The sequence below is a fragment of the Peromyscus leucopus genome, chromosome 1 (assembly GCF_004664715.2).
Source record: "Peromyscus leucopus breed LL Stock chromosome 1, UCI_PerLeu_2.1, whole genome shotgun sequence".
NCBI classification, from domain to species: domain Eukaryota; kingdom Metazoa; phylum Chordata; class Mammalia; order Rodentia; family Cricetidae; genus Peromyscus; species Peromyscus leucopus.
The window spans coordinates 138,410,076-138,424,131 of NC_051063.1; the positions used below are offsets into that span (position 1 = coordinate 138,410,076).

Genomic DNA, 14,056 nt, shown 5'->3' on the forward strand with positions numbered 1-14,056 from the left:
ATATGCATTCTTTTATTTTCTTCCTTTTGTGAACTTTATGTGTAAAATGGAGCTCTGTCATTCTCTGGTTCCCAGAAGGCTGACAATCCACACTGCATAAATTGAAACTGATATACACGCACGTTCACTAGCCCAGGTGTTGATTAACAACCAGAAGTCATTGTAAATCAGAAGTCATTGAACAAAAGGAAAAGCTCCAAGACTGCCCAGATGACTAATACCAAATACAAGGGCACTGGGGGCATGCATTTATGTGAGTTCTTGAAATGAGACTATATAATAAAGTGTCTAGTTGCTAGCTGGGAAGTTTACCTGAGAAGTACATCGTATTGGGTACCTGGAGAAACACTGATGTTGTGGAATTTGTTTATGCTGTGGAACATTTGCTTACCTATACAAAGATGTGTTGCATTCCTTCATGTTGTATTTGTTTAACTCTGTGAAGCTGTATTACTTTGCCTGTCTAAAACACCTGATGGGTCTAATAAAGAGCTGAACAGCCAACAGCAAGGCAGGAGAAAGGATAGGCGGGGCTGGCAGGCAGAGAGAGTAAATTGAAGGAGAAAAGACAGAAAAAAGAAGGAGAAAGAGATCGAGGAGCAAGAAAAGAAGGAGCCAGCCACCCAGCTACACAGCCAGACACGGAGTAAGAAGGAAAGAAAAGATATACAGAAATAGAGAAAGGTAAAAGCCCAGAGACAAAAGATAAATGGGATAATTTAAATTAAGAAAAGCTGGCTAGAAACAATCCAAGCTATGGCCAGGCATTCATAAATAATAATAAGGCTCCATGTTTATTTATTTGGGAGCTGGGTGGCAGGCCCCCGAAGAACAAAGAGCCAAAAGATTAAAAACAACTAGCACACTGACACCGAACGGCCATTGGCAAGAAGCGTGACAAAGTTTTCTGCACTACTCTTCCAACTAATGAATTCTTAAAAACGAAAACAAAAAAATTGTTTAGTTATTCTTTGTGTCTTTCACATCATGCATCTCGATTCCATTCATTTCCCATCCCTGAGTATCCACCTTCTGCCTTGCAGCCCCCACCCCCAATAAAATTTAAGAGAAAAGGAGTAAAAAAAAAAACTTAGGATGGGTGATGGTGGCACACGCCTTTAATCCCAGCACTTGGGAGGCAGAGGCAGGCGGATCTCTGTGAGTTCGAGGCCAGCCTGGGTTACAGAGTGAGTTCCAGGAAAGGTGCAAAGCTGCACAGAGAAACCCCATCTGGAAAAAAAAAAAAATCTCATCATGGAAGCTGTAGTGCGACATAGTCAGTCATGCAGTGACTAATGAATTCTTAAAAGGTCCCAAAAATGCAGAATCTACAATGTATTTATTTTTAGCTTGGAAGACACAAAGCTTCCATTCCTTTAGGGTCTTGTCCATTGGTTCCATACTCTGTGACCTGCTGCTGGACAGTCATATACATGCAATGCAGGGCCCTCCAGCCTTGAAAGGCAAGAAGGATTTGCACAGTCTAACAGGTGACTAGGTCTAGGGCCTCAGGATCTAAGACTGGTCACTGAGGCTGATGCACCATGAGGCAAGCAGATGGCCAGACCGCTTCATCCCAGCCATCAGCAGGCACCACCATGACTGTGCCACATCACCCAGCCTTACTGTGGCACTCACCTGCTGAAGCTACCTGGCTTCTCATATCTGTGCTCAAGGGTGTTCCTTGGCTGCCTGGTATATTCAGTGTGTCCTCAGCACAAAGGTTGCTTTGGTCCACAAGAGGTGGAAGTTACTGGTGAACTCTTTCAAGTCTCCATTGTTAATGAGTTAAAATGCTTTTGTTTCCCAAAATTCATTGGCTGAAACCCTAACTTCCAGAGTGGCTGTATTATGAGATGGAGCCCCTAAAGGAAGAAATAAAGTTAACTGTAATCATGAAGCAAGGACCATGAACCAATAGGATAAGCGTTCTAAGAAGTGACACTTCAGAGTTCTTGCTTTCAATGGGCATGCACTGAGAAGAGGCCGTGTGAGGACAAAGCAGAAGCTGACTGCCTAGAGGGTAGGAATCCAGTCCTTAATCCAAACTGAATTTGTAGTCACCTGATCATGGGCATTCAGCCTTGAGAATGTGAGAAAAGACATTCCTGCTGTTTATACCCAGCCTGGGGTGTTCTGTGATAGCAGCCTGCACAGATTAACGAAGTCTATTGTCTACGTCAATACTCATTGAGTGCCCAGCATTCCCACGGAGACACTCTGATTGGTAAGGGGCCTTTTATTCATTTTCCTCTGCTTTCTGGCCCACTTTTGCCATCTTCCTGGAGCAACCTCCGAATGAACAACCTGTTCTCAAATGCACGCTATCCCTCAGGCAGGAACTAGGGAACGTACCACTAAGGTCAATGGACACTGTGAACTCTATGGGATGTCACTGGAGGCAACCAATGCAAGCAGAAATGTATTAGGGGAGAAGAGACAATTGATAGGGCTCCTGTGCTTAAATCTAGATGTACCTCAGATTCTTTTCACTGGAAAAGATGATATATGTCTCTCTTTCTCCTTTCTCCCTCCTTTAATACAAAAAGAATTGCATAAAACTACCTTCCCTTGACATAGAACCACTCAGCTCAAGTCCAGGTTTCACAGTAATCGTCACAATGTGTTGTATGACAGGTAAGCAAGTGTCCCACAAGAATTTTATGTCAACTTTACACTTCATTTATATAGGGCATTATAGCCCTTTGAAGAAAGATACTCTCAGGCTTATAGGTTCCTGGTGACTGAAGTTGGAAGTTCTGATATGAAATAATACTGGAGTCCTCGGGTGGAGCATTATAGAAAAATAATAGAATCTATCTCCATGTGGAGTCATGCCATTGTTTCTTCCCCTAAGTATAAATCCAGTCAGGCATGTCAATGGCTTGACCAAGGGACCACCACCCTTCAGAAAGGTGGGTCTGCCTTAAGCTATGCTAAAAGAGGTATTAATGACTTAGTGAGATCATGTACTTTTCCTTCCACAATTCCTGACAGTCTGTAGGAGCTGGCAGAAGGTTTGGCTGGGTCTGCTCATTTTTCTGAGTCCTGACTCAAAAAGGTGTTAATGACCCCTTTTTCTTCTTTTCCACACTTTTCTTTCATATGCTGGTCAGAGGCTAAGTATGTTTTCTCTGTTACTTTGGGGTTCCTTACTCCATCTCTAAAGATCTCTCCTGAAGGGGACTCCCGCACAGCAGGAGCTCCCTCCCAGGCCCTGGATTAGGCACAAACCACATCCAAACACCTGTTTTCACAGAGAGATCCTTTATTAAGCAGTGAAGAAAAGTTAAAGTGGCTGCTCTCTGACTCAGGCAGAAAAATTGCAGGTGTAATTTTTAAGAAGAGAAAAAGGGGGAGTCTCTGTTAGAATAGGCCAGGATGTCATGGTAAAAATGTTAGGGGACAAGGGAGAAGGGGAAGGGGACAAGGGGAAGGGGGCAGGGGTATTTGTCCCAGAGAGACAAAGGACCGCCTCTGAATAAAGAGGAGACAGACATGGCACATAGGCAAACAGTGGTTTATAAGGTAAAGGGGGAAACCCCCATTAGGATGAGGGGTTTAATTTTACTTGGGCATGTTAATTAAGTGAGCCAAAGGGGGTTTCTGACTGCTGGACTTTGGTAGTCAGCCTGAGGAGGAGGAAGTGTCCAAATAAGGGAATAGACCTTGGTGGCTAGCTTTAGAAATGTAATCTAAAGATTTTTAGATAGAAGGACAAGGCCTGCCAGCATCACATGTTCGAGTGGGCTGGTGTCCCTTTATCTCCTATCCACCTGGCCACCATATAGCTGAACACCACGCTGGCATATCTTTAGCAAAATGGTTTTCAACCCCCTTGGTCTCCATCCTCCTCCTCCTCCTCCAGGTAGCTGCCAAGGCTTTTGCTTGTCTACCCTGAGGGTTTTCTTTTAAACTTGTATAAAATTGTCCTGAAACTTCCATTTTAACCTGTTCTTAAACTCTCCTACTGATACTTAGGTCTCCAGGAGGGCATCATGATTTCCTCAGTAACATGACAATTCTGCCAGAACTCTGAAATTTCTGATGATGGGGCACCTCAGTCACTGCTTCAGGGAGATGATCTCATAGTGTCCCAGGGTCTTGCTGCCATGGCTCTAACTGTAATGATCCTCAACACATTTTTTATATAGTCAGTGGGGTTGGCATATGTGACCTATCAACTATTTGGCAAGGAGATTGAAATCCTGTAATAAATGTACTACCCAAAAAGAAGGTGGTTTTGGTCATCATCATATGAGAAGCCTGGGCCAGTTTCCTTGACCATGTTTCTCCAGAGCATTTAAACAGTTATCAATCACTTCAGTCACTCTCCAGAACCATTTTGGTACCCATAATTTTCATTTACATAATTCATCAATTAAAAATATTGGAGATGAAATAAATTTGCTACTGAAAAATCCATTCACATGATTCTCCATCCATAAAATTAAATCCCATAAACTTTCAGCTTAACTAGGCTTTGAATAAATTTGCTAGCTTCCTGCATCCCCTGCAAGAGGAGTCTTGTTGTTCAGATGCCTCATTTCTAGTCATGCTTTGTTCTTGGAAAAACCGAGGTTTTTACTTTCATTTTAGGTCTATAAGTTTGAAAATTTATTTAAACTCTTTAAATATCAATTTTATCATCTATATGTTAGTGGTAAAAATCAACAATTCTATAAGGATTGTTGTAAGAATTATCAAGAAAATGAATATAAAGTATTTAGCAAAATGTCTATTTAATAGCTGGTCAGATGCCCAATGGGCAAAGGAAATTGTGGCCAGCTCTGCTGAACTTGAGTTCAATCTCCAGGACTCATGGGGCTGAAGGAAAGAACTATCTCCTGAAAGTTTCCCTCTACCCTTCACACATGCACACCTACTCATACATGTCTATGCACATACCCACACACAAGCACACACATAAATCAGTAAATAAAGTAATAAGTTAAAAAATTATGTCATGCTTGGCACTCTGAGTTACATTTGTATCCTTTGCTCATTTTGGCATAGAATTTATGTTGCTGTCACAGAATCCTGGGCACTGGGTTATTGATGAAGAGTTTTGCTTTCACAGATTTGGAGGCTGAGTTCACAATAGAGTGGTCCCATCTACATAGCCTCTGATGAAGGCCCCCTGGGCTTTATTACATGACAGAGAGTGAAAATATAAATGGCCGCATCAGACATGGGGCAGGTAGTCAGGCCTTATAACACTCTACTCTTATTCCACTAATCTGCTCTCACAGAGCTACAACCTCCACGAACCAACACTGGTCCATTTATAAGAGTGATGCCTCCATGATCAGAGCTCCATGAACCAACACTGGTCCATTTATAAGAGTGATGCCTCCATGACCAGAGCCCCATGAATCAACACTGGTCCATTCATAAAAGTGATGTCTCCATGACCAGATTACCTCCTTCTAAGCCCCATTGAAAGGACCAAGCAGACACCATAACAGGCTGCTCAATCTTCTGTTAAAGATCAGGCCTCAATTTCAGTTTCCTGAGACTGAACAAGCAGTTCCTAAAGAAGAGCCATGAACAAAGGGCAATTAATCACTGCTGCCCCTAACAACAGGAACAAGGGCGATAGGACATAGCAAGCTTGGGCTACTAATCTAGCCCCCATAATCAATAGCTCAAGGCAAAAAACAAATAAGAACAAAGCCTGGGACTTGTCCAGGCCTGCCCCCAAATGGATAATTGTAGCTCTGACAAATCCCCAATTAAGCCTAGCCAATTAATAGTTACTAACATGATTGCCACTCACATAAGCCAATCATATCTAAGATGCACCAACTTTCTTGTGCACTCCCTTTAGTTAGGCTTAAAAGGGGCTTACACACCTCTCTTGGGGTCTTCGCCATCTTGGCTTTGTATGGGATGGTAGGCCCCAGCATGCTGGAAGCTTTCTTGAGATAATAAATGCTCTTATTGATTGCATATGTGGATGATGGTCTTTTGTGGGACTTTTCCAGAACCCTAACATCTACCTCCGGTTATTTTCATCACATTCCAACACATACAAAGCCCTCCCCAACATGGGTGACAGCTTACAGAAGCTCAAAATCTGGAACACACTGCACAGCTTGTAGGCACTCAACAGGTTAGAGGGTGTCTTTTCCAGGTCAATCAGTTGGTCTAAACCTCTTAGGGGTAGTTCTACCACTCTCTGCTCCTTCTGGGCATCTGGACTTCTCTGAGAGTCTTCGTTGCAGCTTGGCTCCTCTGAAAGGGACTCTCACAGTCTTTATTGGTTACTCTTGGGAGAGAGGGGCCTAATGAATCTATCTCAGTTTCAGGGAGTTCCTGAAGCTATTTGAGTTGTTTACTTTCTGTCTAAAAGAGCTTCTCTGCAGGGAGGAATGTTTCAATTACACAGGAAACTGCTCCACAACACTCACATTTAACCTATCAGATGTAGTTACTCTATGTTTGACACTTTCAATACATCTGCTCAGAATTTGGCCAGAGAGACTGTATGCCAGAGATAGGTCACAGAAGGTAAAGAAGAAAGGAAGAAAAGACAGGAGGGAGGGAGGGAGAGAGGGAAGGAGGGAGGAAAGAAAAAAGGAAGGAAAGAAGGAAGGAAGGAAGGAAGGAAGGAAGGAAGGAAGGAAGGAAGGAAGGAAGGAAGAAAGAAAGAAAAGATGAATAGTGGGGAAAGAAAGACATGGTTTGTTTGAGCAGCAGCAGCAGCAGCAGAATCTGGTACCCAGTGTACAGGGTAAGCTGCCCAGTTCCCACAGGAACAGTTCTAACCCATCATTTGAGCTATGGTTCTGCCAATGTAACCTTTAGCCCACTTTCTAAAACTTGACATCCTGATCTTCCTGGTAAGACTATGAGTAAGTCTGCTCCTCTTGTTTTAAACTGCCATCTGGATACATGTGATCCACATGACTTGGATGCCCTTTCTGTAGACACACCTAAAATTTGTTATGGCTTTAACCCTTGGGTTTAACAAAGATCAAAAGCAGGGGTTTGTAGCAGGAATCTTAAAAGTTCTTATTAATAAAGTCAAACCCGAGGCCAGTTATTGGGGTCCATGCTGGTAGATCAGAGAGACAGAACAACCCACAGCTATCTCACCTCGCCGGATCCTCAGCTGGGCTTGTCTCCTCAGACTGGAGGCCTTCTGTGTCCTCATCCCAATGGCTCTCAGCTGAACTGCTGCTAGAAGCCTGAATGCTTAACCAGCCCCATGCTTAACCAGCCAAAATGCTTCTAGTTTCTCGTCCTCACGCCTTATAAATCTTTCTGCCTTCTACCACCACTCCCTGGGATTAAAGGCTGGCTTTCTGGGATTAAAGGCGTGTCACCATGCTTGGCTATTTCCAATGTGGCCTTGAACTCACAGAGATCCAGAGGGATTTCTATCTCTGGAATGCTAGGATTAAAGGTGTGAGTGCCACCATTTTCTAGCCTTTGTATCTAGTGGCTGTCTGTTCTCTGACCCCAGATAATTTTATTAGAGTACACAATATTTTGGGGAACACAATACCACCACAGGGGTTAAAGGAGATGCACAATTCATCATGTAGTAATGTACTCAAGCATAAAGCTGTACAACCAAAATGGCAAACATGAACTCTTTACAAAGAGATTTCTGGTTGTCTTCTAAAATGACAGGACTTCGTCTGGACCCTTGTTGCCATTCTTCATTCTGTGCTATGTTCCCAGCTCATCTGCTTTAGCATCCCTTGTTAGTTCATAGACCACCTGCTCTGTTTTGCAAGTAGTAAGGGTGAGGCAGAAATCGCTGTTCTTTTTCATTTTTTAAATTAGAGTCTTTTCAGGGAACACCATCATGTGAGTGTGGGGATCAAAAGGTAACTTCCAGGAGTTGGCTTTTTGCTTCTACTGTGCAGGTAGGTCCTGGGAATTGAACTCAGGTAAGATAGGCTTAGCAGCAAGCACCTTTACCGGCTGAGCTATCTCACCAGCTTAAAGCTGTCAAATTTTATAGTCGAGCTAATTCACTCACTGTTAAGCATCCCGAGCAGCTGTCTTCAATCACTCCAGAATCTGTCATTTAAGCCATAGTCATTGTATCTCTAATTGCAGTGACTTTTTGTGTGACTATTCACCTTTGACTGCATCTATAGACGTTGGAATGCTAAATTCACTGTCTCTGAGATGCAAGAACATGCTGATAAAAATTACTACAGAATGCCAGCCTAAGTCTGGCTGACTCAGTCAGGTACTATATTGCTGGTGGCTCCTAAAAGTAAAATATCAGAAGCCACCATGTAATGCAATTTTATGCATATAGGTTCTATCTTGTCTCTGTCCTCAACTTTAACTTTGTTTCAGTTTAAAATGGATTTATTCACAGGCATGGGAGGCACTCATGCTTGTAGGAAGATGCATGGACACAGACAGACAGACAGACAGACAGACACACACACACACACACACACACACCATACTGTTCAGTTCAAACACATATTGTCACATCTCTTCCACTTTAAAGATGTATTGTAGGGAGACTGGAGCAAGAGGATTGTTACGGGTTTGATGCCATCCTGATTCATATGAATTCTAGGTCAGCCTGGGATACAGAATGAGACCCTGTCTCAAATACATATATTGATTGTAAAGTAGTATGGAATAATGTGAGGAAACTCTTATGGTTTGAGTAAGAAATATTCACTGTAGGGTCATGGGTTAAGTGCTTGCTCCCAGCGGTTTGGAGAGGTTCTGGAAATCCTTGACAGTGGGGCCTTTTGGAAAGAAGTAGTCACTGGAGATCAAGGCTTTGAGGGTTGTACCTGGTCTCTGGTCCCTTCCTCTCTCTGTTTCCCATCTACTGTAAGGTGACAGCATCCACCTCCACATGCTCCTATTGGTAGGATGTTCTCCTCTGCCAGGCCCAAAGTCAGTGGCTCTCGGGACCAGGACTGAGGCGTCTGAGTGAAAACAATCCCTTTTCCCTGAAGTAGTTCTCTCATATATTGGGTCCCAGTGACAGAACAAAAACAAAACCGATAAGTTTAGCCTGAAGGTCTCTCCGCCGTTGCAACAAACCGAATCAGAGCAAATCAGGAAAAGTCCAGGTTTAATGGGTGAAGCACTCTGGGCAGTTCCCTACCCCGTAAAGAGAAGAAGGGGATGAGACCTGAAGAACCACGAGTCTGTTTTTGGGGATGCCGCTTCTAAATCCCCTGTGGGAGTCGTCCTGGGCCTCTCTCGGGGAGGAGCTGTGTTTGGCAGGCTTTGAAGGGGCGGGTTAAGGGAAAGAGATGGGGAAGGGAGCCGAGATGGATCTTCCACCAGACTCCTTCCAAACAAAAACAAACAGTAGAACTGGAGAGATGGATCAGTGGTTGTTTTCCCAGAGGACCCAGGCTCAATTCCCAGCATCCCCATGCTGGTTAACCACTGTCCGTACCTTCTTACAGGATTACTGATGCTCTCTACTGGCCTCTACAAGGCACCAGGGCCGTAGTACACAGACCTTCACCAGGCAAAACACCTAGGCACATAAAATAAAAATAAATCCTAAAACCAAAACAAAGCAAGCAAACAAAACTCTAACAGATAGGGTAACTTCGTGAATTCCACACACTTCAACTTTCTTTTTTGTGTTTTTCATGTGATTTTGAGTCTAACCAAACTCTTGCTGGCATCTCAATTTACAATGTCAGATTAGCCTACTCTTATTTCTTCCATTTGGGATTTTGTCCTGTAACTTAAATGGATCCACTGGACCTTATTGCTCTCTTTAAAGAGGGAGGTGTACTTGAGATGTTCAGAATACAGCTTTTAAAAGCAAAGTGAACTTGTAGATCACTGACTGAACTGCAATGTGTCTTATTTTTAAAATGATATCTTTAGTTTGTACATATGTTTAATACAGCATCTCCTTAGGCTGGCCTAGTACTCACTTCATAGTCTAGGCTGTCCTCAGACTCATTATCTTCCTGCCTCAGTGCTGTATTTTGTTTTTTGGCTCTTTTAGGGGGCCCACCACCCAGCTCCCAAATAAATCGCATACGGAGGCTTATTCTTACTTATGAATGCCCGGCCTTAGCTTGGCTTAATTTCTAGCCAGCTTTTCTTATCTTTAAATTATCCCATTTATCTTTTTGCCTCTGGGCTCTTCCACATTCTCTTACTTCTGTAAATCTTACTCTGTAGCTCTATGTGTAGCTGGGTGGCTGGCTTCTGGTGTCCTCCTCCTTCTCTAGCTGCTAGATCTCTCCCAGATTCCTCCTTCTGTTTATCCTCTCTGCCTGCCAGCCCCACCTATCTCTCTCCTGCCTTGCTATTAGCCAGCTCTTTATTAGACTATCAGGTGTTTTAGACAGGCACAGCAACACAGCTTCACAGAGATAAACAAAAGTAACACATCTTAAAATAACATTCTACTACACCTCAGGCCCAGAGTACTAGAATTTCAGGTATGTAAGGTCACACCCAAATTTAGTTTCTATTTCGAAGTAACTATTGATAAATTAAAATGGGACTTCCAAACTGACTGATCCAAAAGAACAATTTGATTATACTGAGGACCCAGTGGGGACAGATTATCTCTGGTTTTGAAATCTGGAAGCTTAGCTGAAAGCATTCATTGTAGGTGCTGACATAAATACCAGCCCTGGAATTATTTTAAGACACATTTGCTCTCCTGCCTAGTGGTTGATGCCACCTGGGGCAGTTGGCTCAAGCTCCTGTATGAGGCTTCACTGTATGGCTTGGGCTCCTTCCCATTATGACTGCTCCCAGGAAGTCAAATTGACTATTGATAGACACTGTGCTCTAGTAAACCAGACAGGAATTAGGTCCCTGTCCTCTTCTGCTCAGGCTTTGGGAGTCATTATCTCAGCCACATTTCATTAGTTACCTATGACTCACAAGCTATGGGAGTGTCCATGAATTCATAGCATTTTTTTTTTTTTTTACAACAATCCAAACGGTCTTTTCTTGCTGTTCTCACTGTGAACTGTTTCTGGCACAGGCAAGCTACAAAAGGACACACGGAGTAGCTCCTCTAGGCACAGGGGTTTTGTGTGTGAATCTTCTCCCCAGGCCTGGTCTTCACATCTTCCCCACAGCTACCTTGTATCTTCTTTGGCCGCTCAAGGTGTGTGTGGAATTCTGTGAGTCTAAACACTTGACTATCACCTCCCTTCTCCCCCTGAACAGCACCTCAGATCCAGGTTCTATAGTCTCAAGTACAGCTCTGACCTCACCAGTTCCCTCCCATTCTGAGGTGTCTTGGGCTCTCCCTGGGAAGGAAGAAGACTAGATATAGGGCTGTGAAATGTAAGAAAGACACAAGAGTCAAACCTTCCAAAAATTTCTGAATATATTATTCACATAGATTTAGTGAATCTTTTTTTTTTTTTTTTTTTTTTTTACCACAAAAAGCAATGCCTAGTCTTTTGATTATATTTGGCCAAATGTTTCCACTTTGGTAATGAAGTATGAAATTAGTGAGAACCATCAAAGAGAACTCAGAGATCACTTGAGGCAAAAGACTATATCAAACTTGTAAATCAAAACCTGATTATTCCTTCAAATGATGGCTTTCTGAATTCACTTTGAAAGCTATACCTACAGAGCATCCAATCAGTTCTAAGTAACAGGTTTTGAGAATTGTCTGAAACTGAGACATCATGTTTATCATTTATCGAGTGTTGTGTGTTGGTGTTTTGGAGATGTTTGCCTAGGATCAAATATTTGTGCTTCTTCAGTCAGACATGTCTTAGATAAAGGACTCACCTGTTCCCTGTTACCACTATAAGTGGTGGGTCAATGTCAATGTCACAGTAAGAAATTGCATGTTGTCTTTTATTTTGTCTGTTTACATTATGTTTTCTTTCTTTCTTTCTTTTTAGGAGCTTGATGTTAATAAATGCTGGTCTTGGGGTCAGAAAGGGCAATTTTCCCCGATCTTATCAGAAAAACCTGCTTCCTATTTTACTAGATTCACACATAACATCCATATAACCTGGCTCCCTGGAATAAACACAGCTGCAAACAACTTCTAGGTGAGACTAAATAACCCGATTGTATTGTTCTAATGCTCTATCCACTGTCTGAGGTAGCCAATGGCTTTGTCATACATTAGGCAAGCTTTTGAGAGAAATTCTTCAAAATTTCATCTCCTATAGGGATGAAAACTGAGCCATTTCCCCACCCCCACCTCCTGCCAGTTTTAGAAAAGTGGAGCCAGCTCACTTGAGGTGCAGTCAAAATGACTGAAAACCACCTGCCGCCAATTTCCATTTCCCTGTATGGAAAGCAGCCTTCTGGAGGATTCCCACTGCTGGCAAGGGAAGAAACGGCTATGCGCTCTCTTGCTGACTATGGTCAACTGGTCTGGCAGCCCTCTCAGAGTGGAGGTGGAAAACCCTTATGGCGAAAGGATGCAGAGTGACAGGGAGCAACTGTAGGAACCTGTGACAAAGAACAGAGTCAATCACTCCATAGCGAGTCTGGGTAGGGCACTTAAGGCTTGCAGTGCCCTTTTGAAAAAGGGCCTTTCATTCAAAAGAATAATGTTCTGACTTTTAAAAGCACCAACTGCCATTTTTCTTAGAGCCATAACTCTTTTCTTTTGGTTGCATCAAGAAAAAAAATATTATATCTAACCACAATATTAGAGAATGACTTTTTACAAAAGGAAAATTGATCATAATTTTTGTTTTCTGTTTTTTTTTCTATGTGAGTAAATATTGACATAAAAAGCTACAATCAGATGGATACAATAATTTGTATTTCTTGGTTTAAGAATGTCCTATAGACATTTGCTCTGGTTTTTTGAAAGCAGGTATCATGAGCTGGGTGATAGTTCAGCCTATAAAATGCTGGCCAATCAAGTCTCCAAGGACCTGAGATTCCCAGAACTCATATCAAAAACCTGGGCATGGTGGAACATGCTTGTGATCCCAGCCATGTTGAGACTGGAAGCAGTGACAGGCAGATAAGATTCCTGGAGCTCACTTACCAGCCAACCTAACCCACTGGTGATGTTCCAGACCCACAAGAGACTGTCTTCAATAAAATGTGGGAGTGACCTGAGGAAAGACACCCAGTTGGCCTCTGACCTCTACACACGAACACACACAGGAGGGCATACAGCCATACATACACACATGTGCACTAGTACCTACAAGAACGTGATCTCTCTCTCTCTCTCTCTCTCTCTCTCTCTCTCTCTCACACACACACACACACACACACACACACAAATCACTAAATAAACAAGCATTGTTATTAGTAAGGATAGAATAGCTCATCTATTTATGTTACAAAATATTTAAGTTTATGAAATTAAGCATCATTTCTAACTATGGCAGACAACACTGAAATATGATCATTGTTCTCAATTTTTCACCCTCATGAGTAAGAAGTAATTTATTATTTTATTTTTCAATAGAATCATTTTCTCCAGATAAATACCAGGAGTGTGATTAATAAGACAAAAAAACATGAACACTATTTTTTAAGGCTTCCAAAGCATATATATATATATATCCCCAAGTAGGGGCTTCTATCCACAAAACCCTTTCCACACAGAGTTTCCTATTGTGGATGACATGCAGATTCCAACTTGCACAGCTATGTAAGGTTACCCAGTACACTCGCCTATCACTGGATTCTTTCCCAAAGCCTAGCTCAGAGGATCTCAGAGGTAAAAGGGACAATCCCATTGCTTAAGGAGTTTATTATTAAGCTTATATACACAAACTACTTAGTAACAATAAAGTACTGCAGAGCTGGACAGGATGACATCACCTCTCACACAGCCTCTCAAGACGATGAGGAGGAGCATGAGTAACAAAGAGAACTAGTCTCCAATAGTTTACTAAAGTGTAGCTCGATTTCAGTAGAAAGCTTATGGGTAGTTGACAGTGTAGAACCCAAGACAAATTTCTTTAGGAGCATAATAAATTATGGGCTGGCGAGATTGCTCATTTGCTAAGGGCACTTGCTACTTTTGCAGACAACTAGGATTCAATTCCCAGCACCCACATGGCAGCTCACAACCGTATGTAACTCTAGTACCAGGGCATCAAACACCCTTTTCTGGCTT

At 42.5% G+C, this 14,056-nt stretch overlaps 1 pseudogene; it reads left to right on the forward strand.

Annotated features, from left to right (window-relative positions):
- The window catches only part of LOC114709448, a 78,667-nt pseudogene that overhangs the window by 14,993 nt on the left and 49,618 nt on the right, over positions 1-14,056 (forward strand).